Source organism: Nasonia vitripennis, chromosome 5 (genome assembly GCF_009193385.2).
Source record: "Nasonia vitripennis strain AsymCx chromosome 5, Nvit_psr_1.1, whole genome shotgun sequence".
NCBI lineage: Eukaryota > Metazoa > Arthropoda > Insecta > Hymenoptera > Pteromalidae > Nasonia > Nasonia vitripennis.
In genome coordinates, this window is record NC_045761.1 from 21,148,825 (window position 1) to 21,161,561 (window position 12,737).

General features: G+C 45.6%; 1 protein-coding gene across 1 annotated transcript in view; it reads left to right on the forward strand.

Annotated features, from left to right (window-relative positions):
- Nucleotides 1–12,737, forward strand: part of LOC103316308 (guanylate cyclase 2D) — a 281,070-nt gene that overhangs the window by 50,425 nt on the left and 217,908 nt on the right. The window contains exon 2 of the mRNA XM_031931234.1: nucleotides 1,468–1,751. The gene's annotated coding sequence lies outside the window, so the exon portion shown is untranslated. The remainder of the gene's footprint in view (nucleotides 1–1,467; nucleotides 1,752–12,737) is intronic.

Genomic DNA, 12,737 nt, shown 5'->3' on the forward strand with positions numbered 1-12,737 from the left:
TTAGGTGCGCGCGCTCGCGAGTGGATGGCGTTTTTTTCAGAATTGCGGAATGCTTATAGAGAAAATACACACGATATCGCTTATACCGCCGCAGCGCAACGTAATAATAAGCGAGTGTAGTCCGTGAGAGCTGAGTCTCTATATAACTTAAAAGAGCCGCATAGGTGTACACGCTTCGAAAATTTTGCTCAAATTGATCCGTCTCTATGTTACAACTCCGTATGTGTATACGTGCACGAGTTCATGCCACATACTCTTGCGCGCGGACGTATAAATCTTCAATTAAATCGAATGTTAAGCATTGCAACACGCGCGTCGTTTTCATAGAATGCCAGATAAGCTCCTTCGATAGTTTTTAAATATTCTCGCATTCAACGCTCTCTCTCTCTCTCTCTCTCTCTCTCTCTCTCTCTCTCTCTCTCTCTCTCTCTCTCTCTCTCTCGATGTCATATTCCTGCAGAGGCTGTATTTTCAAACGTCAATCAGCCGGTATAAACGAGATTACCAAATACCTCCCGGTTTGAGATTGGGTCAAGAGTTTAGGAAATTCCCTCGCAGAAATTGCAAATAATTAATCCTCGAAAAAAAAATAATAATAAGAATAATAATCCCACGTGCCGCTACATACACATGCCGGAGGACAGAGAAACCAATCGGATCCGATCTCGGACACACGGCTCGCGCGCGAGAATAAAGAAAGGGGAGAGACTCGCCATTGTCGTGGAGCCGCGGCACGACTACGTCGATCAGAGAGAGAACAAAAGCGAGATAGACCTGTACACACACACACGCTCCTTCGGATATGCACAGGATACAGCCGATGGATCTCTATATAGCCGCGAGACTCCCATGCAAGAGATAACCGGAATACGAGATAGAGTTGTGCCGTCGACGACGACGACGACGACGACGAAATGGTAGGGGGTATACCGGTAGAGATGCTAATGCCGGCCTTGTGCCACATACCCGCGCGTTCGTGCAGCATAGCCTTCTCTCTCTCTTACTGCTAAGTCGCAAAAACGCACCCAGGCCATCCCCCCCCCCCACCTCTCCCTCTATACTCTGTGTTCTAAGTCTCTCTCTCTCTCTCTCTCTCTCTCTCTCTCTCTCTCTCTCGCGTGGCTGCATGGCGGCGTGAGTGCCTATAGCGATAGGATTGCGGAGACCTGGGAAATTTTATAAGGGACAATGCCCACGGCCGGAGAGTCGAGTGTATTATACTGTATGAAAATCCTTGGCGATTTTTTCTTTTCGCTTGTACGTATGTATTAAGTTGTTCGATAGCGTATTTTTCAGAACTCAGATCCACTCATCAGAAAACTTCGTTCTAATTTATAGTAGAACGCATTTTTATATGAACGTATAATTGCTGCATTCAGCAGGCGATTACATATCCATCCAAAAATCAAGTAGATTATATATTCGGCATTGCTATATCAGCATAACAGTTCATCTTTCATGTTTCAGGTCCGGACTTTCCCAAGTATGCTATCCATCTGGATGACCAACAGCATCGCCAACAGCGGTGACGACACACCTGCAATTTTCTCTGCAGTCTTTATCATCACAGGCCTCAGAAAAAACGCAGGATGAAATTGTTTATTCCTAATTTTTTTCACGGGCTTCGTGGACCTCGGTCTTCGGTTATACTCGTTCGCGGGTTCGAAGGGATCTCCGAAGTTCTGAAGTGCGTGAAGGAAATGAGGGATGCGGGAGAGCGTCATCGTTTACGATTTGGGAATCCGTGATAGGTAAGAAATATTTCTTTATTGCTTCCTCCTAGAGGAAGCTTTGTAATAGTAAAATTTTGAGTTCCGCAAAACTTCTAGAAAATACTTTTTGGTGTGTTAGAAGTTCAAAACAAGTATTTTTAGAAAATGTCTGTATGGAGGTGTGTGTGTGCATTTATGGATTCCTTATTTTTGTCTCCGAGCGCTGCTGCACTTATCTCTATGTCTCTCTGATGGAAAAAAGGGCTGTGTGCACTCGGGAGGATCTTTGCACACGCGACGACTATGTCAGCTAGAAATTCTTTTGGGAACGAGGCTATTATGTGGAAATTTCGAAGCCGAAGCTCAGATGTGTAATTGCCAAGTATTCGAGGTATTTCGACGTTGCGACATTGATCCCAGTTACTTAATTATTTCGATTCTCTGCTGTTTTGAAAAAAAATCGGACGTGGATGTGGCAATAAAAATAATTTATAATTAAGCGCGTTACGACACGCCGATAGAGTTAATAAACCATAATAATAAACTCGTCTGTATACTCCATCGGAGTGTGTGTAGAGTAAGTGAAAAGGCAAAAAGCGCACTTCTCTCCCAGTAAATATAAAAAAAAAACTATAAGTAGTGTGAGATTGGACTCTCGATTACGGCAACGAGTCGACGGCGCATTGACGAGCGGTACACCTTCTCTCTCCCCGGTGGCATACAATAAAATCTAACGAGTCTTTTTGCCAAGTCGATCTGTTTATTTCTTACACACACTGCTGTTCCCACTCGTCGATACGATCTTTCGACGATTTTCACGACGGCATCTGTAACGCGCGGATCAATTACCATTGAATATGTATACACACACTGTAAAATCCCATAGTGGGCTCAGCGAGAGCGAAAACATTCGAAATCGCGTAGAGCGGATTATTCACGCGGTCGTTTTGAGCCTGTAAAAGTGGCCCCTTTTCAGCCGAAGCCGCTTGTAAAATCCTGCACACGCACACGATTACGAGCAACAAATCAACGTCGACGCATTCGCCACGGCTGGTTCTCCTCGGTAGCCTTTATAATGCGAAAACTAACGTTAATTTAATAGACTCGATCCCGATTTCAGGCGCTTATTCTTGACATGATCGTTTTTTATTCGTCGATGTCAAATACGAAGAAAAATTCAACGTTATTCGTTTATCGCACTCAAGATCCACTTCCTACACATCCTCGAACACGCATACATCCATCTCACACCTCTGCAAACACCGCCGCGAAGACTGCGCGCGCGGCTTCAGCACAAAGCGGATAAACGCCCAGAAGCCCCAAAGATATAAAGCCTCAAAGCTAGCGAAACACTCAGGAGCTACTCGCTCCCATCTACACACAATACGTAAAAGCAGCGGTGAAGTGCTAAAGCGTGTTACACGGTCGGTCTATACCTATACGTATAGAGCCGATAGTGAGGCGAGAGAGAGAGAGAGAGAGAGAGGAGAGAGAGAGAGAGAGAGAGAGAGAGAGGAGGCTGGGGCGGATCGCGCTCGCGCACGGCCTGTTGCGCGCCTGCTGCTGCAGGCACCGCGCGCAGCGGAGCAGCCGACAAGGCCTGAGTCTCTGCCGAGCCAAGACACTGAGAGCCGAGTCCGGTGCACTTTCACTTCCACACAGCGCATGCAGGTTTCGGATGTTGCTCGCGCTGCTGCTTTGGCTCTTTTCTTGTTATACCATCAAGACCTCTGTATTGTGGCGGCCGCTCTTGATTGCGCATGTGTGTGTTGGGGAGACGGGCCGACGATGACAGCGTCGATTATTATTTAATGTGTGCTGCGGGAAGATGAGGAATATGAGATTGAGATGGCTAAGTTGCGATGTGTGTGTATTGGTTTGTTTGATGGATCGAAGGGTGATACGCGATGCTTTCTCTTTAATTATATTTCTCGGCGCGTCGTGCGATTATTATTAAAGAGAAATAATTTCATGCGATCAGACACAGGTGGCGCACAGGCGCTTTCGTGTTTCCCTCATCAGAATCTACAGCCTATGTATAGGAGTGTGCTGTCTACTGCTGCTTGAGCCTCTCATGCTACAATTGCTTCAGACATTGCCTTTAAAAACTTTTATAAACCTGCAGTATCATATTTTCCTAATCTGATCAGCGAACTTCTACATAACGAGCTACCCGTTTCCCACAAGATTTCGGCTGCTACATCTAGGTCCAATTATTTTTTCCATATACGATCATCGCGGCAGCCACAAACTCCAACCTAAATCTCAGAAAAATCAATACCGAAACTCGAGTCGTGAAATCGAGCGGAAATCACGTCACGCGTAATACGCCTGCAGAGGTGCATTGGAAGAAAAAAAAACCGGCTGTCCTAGAAATCGCCGGACGCCACCGCGGGCTAGTATAACTCTTCGTACAGTCGATATTTTTCCGTCGTCGGATATTCCGGGCAAAAAGTCGTGCTTCTGCTTGTGAAATCTCTTGGTAGGCTCTATCTATCCAGCGAATCTCGATTAGTCGCGGATGCTTGTAAATATATTGGAAAATCCGCGTTACATATTATGGATATAGTTGGGAAATGTCGACGCGTTTTTTTAATTCGCGAAACTAATGAACTTTCAAGGAGGACTTTTTTTTTACCGCGCACGACTGTAAGAGAGGAGAGAAACAGGCAGAAAACTGGCGCGATAATCATCGAAGGGGTGCGGTGATACATTGTCATTCAAATGAGGGGAAAAAACGACGGCGTTGATTGTCGTTTTTAAGAGCGTTTGTCTTTATGTGTTGCTGCTCTTGTCGCAATCCCGCGTCGGATTTTCTCGGAGATTAAGGAGGAAAACAGTGATTCATCTGGATTTACGCGAAATTTTTTGCCATTATTGATTAACTCCATTACACACACGTTTATTATATAGGTGACTCGTCGCGCTTTTCCAAATCTCCTCGTTCGAAAATATTTCTCTGTCTATAACACACGGAGCGATTACATATCCATCCTGACATTGACATAATTTAAAAAGCGCGTAAAAGTCTTCCAAACGTGTAATTAACAAGTGAGTGCGGCGTATAACACCTCGTGATTTACGCCATACTGCATAACCGGATTGCGCTAAACCTCGTGTGTTAGTACAAGAAACCGCACTTTTGGTCACAGAGTCGCGCTTTTATATTCTCTCGTCTACTCGTGTTATTAAAAACATAAGTACATCCTTCGTCCGAAGGATCATACTATCGGCATCTCGGCGGATAAAATACGATCATCGTCCAAGCGACTGTTCTTCCGGGCTATTAAAGATCGTGAGCGCCGACGCGGCTTGAATGGTCGCACGGGAAAATATCATTTTTACGAATATAGAGACGAAGAAACATGACGTCAATATAACGAAGCTGCAGCGTATATAGTAGCCTCGGCGTTGGATGACGTAAGGACGAAAAATGCACCGCGGCCACGTGACGCGGAAAAATTTCAAGATTGCGTTTAATGAAAAGAAAATCGAGAGCGCGCGAGTGGTATATCCTTCGGAGATGCCTCTTATTATTTTCCTGTGCGCTATAAATACGTTATTCGGCAAGAGATTTATTGAGGCTACGCGATCGTTACTTTTATCCCCACTCGATCGATGATCGTTACTACTTAATAAAATAATAGTAAATAGTTCGTAATGGCAGCCGGTGTAAAAAGGAGTAATGGATATACCGAATGCGTATTACCCAATCGTTGCAGCGGCAGTAGGTAAATATTGCGGCAACGTTTACGAGAATTCCTTTTAACCATAACTCCAATTAGCCCAGCGAGAGTAGAGTCTCCTAATGAAGCGGTTATGCAGCATGTCGTCCCTCGAAACCCTCGAAATTTTCCGATATCTCTCTCGCGCTCTCGTACATTATCCGAAAAGGCTCGCGGCGAAATAAATCCGGCCTCAACTCTTATGTGCCGCAGCAGCAGCAGCGCTTTATTATGGATGCCTGTGGGTATAACGCGGCCGCTCGCGCCGTGTCTAAGTAATAATCTCCTGCTGCCTTCTAATGCGACTTGGAACCGGGCGGCCTCCAACTCTATACCTGCGTGCGCGTATGTGTATATACCTATGCTCATATCGTACACGGCGGCGCAGGAAATTGGCTTCGATTTTCGCATGCGCGATTCCAGTTCGTACGCGCGGCTTTGAGGAAAGAGAAAAACTTATATTTCTGCGCTTTTTTGCCCGCTCGAAGCGATATAGGTGTATGTGTGTGTGTGTGTCGAGAAACTGCCGCAGAGTTTTTGACGAGGCTCGCGGCGAATTATCTTGATTATCGCGCGAGAGATGGTGAATAAAAGCACGTGTGTGCGTATCGGATAATGAAAGCGTTTGAGGGATTCAGTTACTCGTCCGCTGTCCTGATTTTTTTTTATTGAAAGCACGTGTACATTATCTGAGTAGTAGCAGAGACGGTGAAAAGTTTGTAACGCTCGCGTTATTTCAGAGCGCGGCGAGCGTTCTTCGATTTTTTCAATACGTTCTACATTAAGATGTCAATTTCACGCGGTGTGTGTCACTTCATATACGGCAGACGCTTCGACGACAGCTTTCCAATAATCAAGTTTAATGCGACTTAACACACATATTTCGCGCCCAAGCGCTTGCGGGGACGTTACTTTCGAAAATCCATTTTTCAATTATCGAAAATATCCAATTTAAACATACAACTTCGGGACTGAAATATGATAAGTACAAACACACGGGAGGAGGTGGTAAAAATCATCGCTTTCTCAAGAAGCTTCAGCGCGTGTAGTCGCGTGCACACGTACTCGCACACACCTGCACTAAATCAACTTTATGGGTAGTTTAAGTGCCAGAGTAAAAGCATCATTACCACACAGCGGCTCGGCTCTCTCGGCGAGCGGACTTATTCGCTTCGACTTTTTCCTCTCTCTCTCTCTCTCTCTCTCTCTCTCTCTCTCTCTCTCTCTCTCTCTCTCTCGCTCCTCTTTCCGAGTTGCGACAAAGAAAATTACGCTCGGCTTAGGATATCGCTCTCGATTAGTCGCGAACATCCGTGTCGCCGATAGGATAGAAGAACGGCCCAAGGAGGAGCGCTTCCGATTTCGACACTCGCCGGGAGAGAGATGCATTGTCGTGGATTCGAGTGGCTGTGAATGAATTAATAAATAAATAAAACTTTATTCCAACCAAAACCACAGTGTACAAGCCTAACGCGAAATATCGTGTAAAAAATTTAGTCTAAAACAGTACACCAATACGTCAGGCCCCAACGCTATTGATAGACGATTTTTCCACGAACGGAGCAGCAGTGCGGAATCGTAAACGTACAAAAATTCCAAGCGCGTAAAACGTCCACGACGTGACCAGGCTCGCGGATACTTGGAAAACAAAGGATTCACTCGAACAGAAGGAGAGAAGAGCAAAAAAAGAAAACGATAACCCGCGTATTTGAAATCGTTTGTCGGATTGCGCATCAAAGTTTGATGCTCAAAGAAAAGATCTCTCGAGGACGCGCCGAAGAACAAAAAGCGCCTTTATTTACTCTTTGTCTCTCTCTCTCTTGTTAGCACAGATTCGATGTTTATTTATAAACGTCCGCCGGCACAGCGATCGTTGCTTAGAGATTACGCGCATCTTCCGTATAATGAAATTCTTTTGTTATACGAGTGTAGTAACGCATATCAATGCTAAACCCTGACTCGACTTCCAATAATCAGGAGGGAAGGTGCTTGTAATCCGAATATAAACACTCGGCGATCGAGACTTTCCAGAAAAGCTCGCATAACACAAGTCGAGTTTCGCAACACACGCTCGCGCCTTCCCCGTACATCGACTTCGTGGAAACTCGTGAAAAAAAAGCAACAACCGTATGCACAACAAAGAAGACAATTCGCCGCTTTAATCGAACTGGAGTGTAGTCGTGTGGCGATACACACACAGATACCTGCTCATCGATCGCGGGGCTCCTTTTCTTTCGGCCTGCGGCTCACTCTCGTGACAATGCCGGCCTCCTTTATTTTTAATCCACGCGCGCTCGCTTCAAATCAACGCTCGTCGCGCGCGCGATATTTGCAAATATCGATTCTGAAAAGCGTATCGGTCCGAACAATGGCCCTTATTTTCTGTTTTCCAATGGTCATTGTCGAGGCGTTTCTCTCTGTCCTCCCCTTCTGTATATTCTCTTTTTTCTTCTCCGCTTCTGTCTTCTCGTCAGTTGTCGCTGCAGGCTGTGATCGTGTGTGTGTGTGTGTGTGTGTGTGTGTGGCTGGCTGAGTGTCTCTGTGTGTACTTGGGATTTGTCGATCAGGAGATTATCGGTCAGCCGGGTATTTAGCTCAGGTCATCGGGACGTGCTTTTTTCTATGCGAGAACCTTGATTAGTCCGATGCTCGCGGATTGGCTGCGAGGTACAAAAAGACGAAAAAAGCTGATAGAGCTGAACTCATACCAATAGTATCCACTGGGAATATATACGCCATCTATAAAACTTGCTCAATATCCTCGACTCGATACACAATGATCGATCTCTGATTCGATTTTCCCATGATTTAAATTATCATCCAAACTCTTGCCTCATCAGCTTCCCTTGTTATTTTTTACTTCTTCTACCATTCTAACTTTCCGTCTTTTTTAGTAGTAGCGTATGCATATACGTATGTGTAGCGTCGTTAGGATCGACCTACGGCTTAAGATATCAAAGCAGCTGTAGCTACCGGCCGATTTAAAAGTATCATGGACTGCAGCGAAGTGACAACGTACAGCCTACTAATTGGATAGCTCTGTCAAGCGGCGAATCATTTATTTTCTCGCCGCTACGGGCGCTCGCGACAGGATAACGTCGAGCCTTAATTAAGCTTGATCCGCGAGAGAACTGGAACTACGGCGCAACACACAGATCTCGAGATCTAATCTCTAGCCACCGAAATTCGGATAAGCGATGCTTGTCGATCCTGATGCCGTACATTATTGGATGTTTTTCGATCGCTTGGCGGCTCTGTTGAATTTAGTTGTGCAATTTCTAGAATTTTCCTAAAACCTATATAATGTGCGCTAATACCGTCTCTAATTACATTTTTAATCCCGATAAAAGTCACTGATAACAACCGCGCGCTGCGTCTTATCTGTCATTGTAAAACTGCGGAGTCTATACGTATACGGGAATCAATGGACGTGCGATTATGCGAAAAAAAGCGCAAGTAACTCCGCTAACATTCGTCACCCGAAAGCTGCAGTCGGTTTCGCAAGTATATCCCTGCGATGATATATGTGTGTCAGGGAGTATTTTACTAGTTCACTAGTCCATTATGAAATGCATTTGCGCGTGCGGCGGCACTTTTCGCAATGTGTAATATTAGGTTGAAAGGCATGTAGATATATAGATGTATAAAATATCGATCTGTCTGTGTACGTAGTATACACTCGCATTTTCGAATCTCATTTGCGAGCTTTTCCAATTAAGCCTCGATGCGCACGAGCGCACAATTTTGTTTTGATTAAACAGTTTCTAGTCCATTAGTAAATTATAAACGATTCGTATACGCGAGCGCGGATGTGACTGATGAAGACATCGCGCGCGCGCTTCTGAAAGCATTAGTCACGCGCGCCGCGAGTATTATATGAATTTTCAGGGGAGTCGCACGCGGTGGATGATGGCAGAATAAAATGTTATTCAAAAACCAGTCGTGTCGATAATAGCGCGGTATTGGGTAAGAGTTACGCCGGTTCGAATAAGCTTTTCCATGAAAAGCCAGACGTAAATCATTCGCGCCAGAGGAGATACTCAAGTATACGAGCACCCCCGAGGCTGTTTCCAATCTAGAAATAATCCTGCACGTATCCACCCCAAAATCCTTTGAAAATAAAATCAATGACACCCACACACACACACACACACACACACACAGACAGTCCCTCGTTAAATTCGCTCTCGAGAGCAGCGCCTATGCAGAGGGTCTTGATGGTATAACAAGAAAGAGGCAAAGCAGCAGCGCGAGCAACATCGAAGAGCCTGCATGCGCTGTGTGGAAGTGAAAGTGCACCGAGAGCCGGCTCTCTCAGTGTCTTGGCTCGGCAGGGCCTCTGACCTTGTCCCAAATACTCCGCTGCCGCGCGGTGCTGCAGCAGCGAGCGCGCAACAGGCCGTGCGCGAGCGCGATCCTTGCAGCCTCTCTCTCTCTCTCTCTCTCTCTCTCTCTCTCTCTCTCTCTCTCTCTCTCTCTCTCTCTCTCGCCCTCTTCTATCGGCTCTATACGTATAGGTATAGACCGCCGTGTGGCGCTTTGGCGCTGCCGCTGCTTTTACATGTGTATGTAGATGGGAGCGAGTAGCTCTGAGTGTTTCGCTAGCTTTGAGGCTTTATATCTTTGAGGCTTCTGGGCGTTTATCCGCTTTGTGCTGAAGCCGCGCGCAGTCTTCGCGGCGGTGTTTGCAAGTGTGAGATGGATGTAATACGTGTTCGAGGATGTGTAGAGGAAGTGGATCTTGTGAGGAGTGCGATAAACGAATAACGTTGAATTTTTCTTCGTATTTGACATCGACGAATAAAAAAAAAACGATCATGTCAAGAATAGCGCCTGAAATCGGGGGATCGAGTCTATTAAATTGGCACGATTGTGTCTCTGGTGCTGAGCGCGCGCGCGGTGCATTCCGCAGCTTCGCCCTTTTTCTCCTCGTCGTTCCCTTCACTCTCCAGGCTTGTAGCTCATAACATTTGTTTCGAGATACGTATCCTGCTCTGGTCTCCGGTCTGGAAAACGCATTTTTTTTAGAAAATAGAGTCAAACAGGGAGTTTCATCCAGCATTAAGATGATGATTAAGCATGAGCGGCTCAAGCAGCAGGTCCAACGAAAGACAGTTTTGGCGAAGGTGGCAAAATGCTCTATTTATACTGATGCGGTCGCAGATAGCGATGAGGGAAAAGAAAATGCGCCTATGCGCCATCTAGCTTTGCTGGCCTGAAACACGTCGAGTTTGAGCGGTGGGGGAAGGGTCAGTCCAAAGGTGTTTGGCTTCGAGGTATAAATCGAAATTGAGTTCAATTCAGATTCGCAACGAGATCAATTAATTTAGTTTTGGCGTATCTTTCAAATTCGAAAGTGTAACACTAGCTTCATCGATAAACAACGAACCCGTCAAGTTTTTGCCAAGGCGTAGAGAAACATCTCCTCGCACGCACATAAACTCACGCATACCATAGGGAGAGAAAAATTCGACAGCGGCAGTCGATCGTGGCAGATAACGAGTGACCTCGGGAATAAAAAGAAGACGGAAACGCGACGAGGCGTAAGAAGAAGAAGAGGAGAAGGAGGAGGAGGAGAAAACGATGCACCTGTAGCAGCAGCGGCGACAGCGCGCAATTAAGACCACGGCGCATTCGTAATCGATCTTTGTCTCCTAGAATCGATGTAATTAAATCGAATATTTTCAGGCGGCGCCGTTTAGCGCGCGATTCCCGGAAAATCCTTGGCTATCGCTCTCGGATGCCAAAGGGTTTCTTCTGCCGTATAAAAGCTCGTTTCCTTCCTTTTTACACGCAGGAGTAGCCGAGAGAGAGAGAGAGAGAGAGAGAGAGAGAGAGAGAGAGAGACAGAGAGAGAGAGAGAGAGAGAGAGAGAGAGAGAGAGAGAGAGAGAGAGAGAGAGAGATTTATTAGATTTATTTGGCGTAAAATATGTTGTACGATAAATTGTATACAGCAGGAGTAGTAGTACAGCAAAAATGTGTATTGTGATAGTATGATAATGTGAAGATGGGTCAAGCGAGAGTGTGTGAGTGTGTGCGTTTGCGTGAATGTGTACAAGCGTGTGTGTGTGCGTTTGAGTGAATGTGTACAAGCGATTCAAGTGTTTGTATTTTCAAGCTCAAGAAAGTGCTCTTTAGCTAGTCTCTTGAAACCTGAGACAGATGTAGTGTTACGAATGTGAGATGGTAGGTTGTTCCATAGGTATGAGGCGCTGATATGAAACGAGTTCCTCAGCGTCTCCGTCGCGAATGTCGGAATATCCAGAGGTATCACCTCCCCCCTAACAGGCCGAAGTGAGAGAGAGAGAGAGAGAGAGAGAGAGAGAGAGAGAGAAAGAGAGGATCTCTGTGCACCGCCGCTTCGTCCAGACGATCTGATAATGCGTCTATGATGTTTGCGATTGCACGTTTTAATATGAGACGAAGCTGTCATTGCGGTTTAGCTCTTAAGTTATAGTTGTCAGAATATTTAATGGAGACAAAATATTTAACGGACGTCGTTGCGCGAGCGACAAATCCTAGCGACAATTAAAGCGCGTAAATGAATAAAAACCAGCTCGTGAGGTAAGCTTTTTTCAATGATAGCTTCAATGTGACGCCGCAGAGCTCCTTAAAACAATTTTCTATTGCGAAATTTAATCAAGCTCGCGCGCAAATAATTAATACCGAAGCTTTTACGGCAAATATAATATTAAGCGCCGGCGGCTGCTGTAACGCCCAATAAAATGAAAAACTTTTCCGTAAATTACTTGAATTCCCCGATTCCGCTCCGATAATGCTTTTGCACGTTTCTTTTTACGAGCGCGGACCCCCGCACACTGTACATACGCTCTTCTTTCCTTTTTTTCATCGCAGCGCTCCTCCTTTTCTTCCTGCGCTGCACACACTTTCTCGCTCTGTAGCTCGGGCTTTCGGTCGCTCTTTTACGACGAGCTTCGCCGCACGAAAAAACTCGAAATTTTTACAGGCCATTAGCCGACCAGAGAGAAAGAGAGAGAGAGAGAGAGAGAGAGAGAGAGAGAGAGAGAGAGAGAGAGAGAGAGAGAGAGAAAACCCTTTGAGGGCCTCGGACTATTTTCAGATGCGTCTCTCTTTTCGCGGTAGTCGCTCTGTACACGACGTGTATACTTCTTCTTCCTTTTGGATAATAACGTATTTTTGCGCGACGAATTTTAGGTGTATACTGCACTGTGGGCGTGAATAATTGGAGGACTCCTTTATATTCGGAGCAGTCGAGTTTACTATTTTGAATTTTGTTGTTATCGCGAAATTTCGTTTTTGATAATATCGTTTAGCGT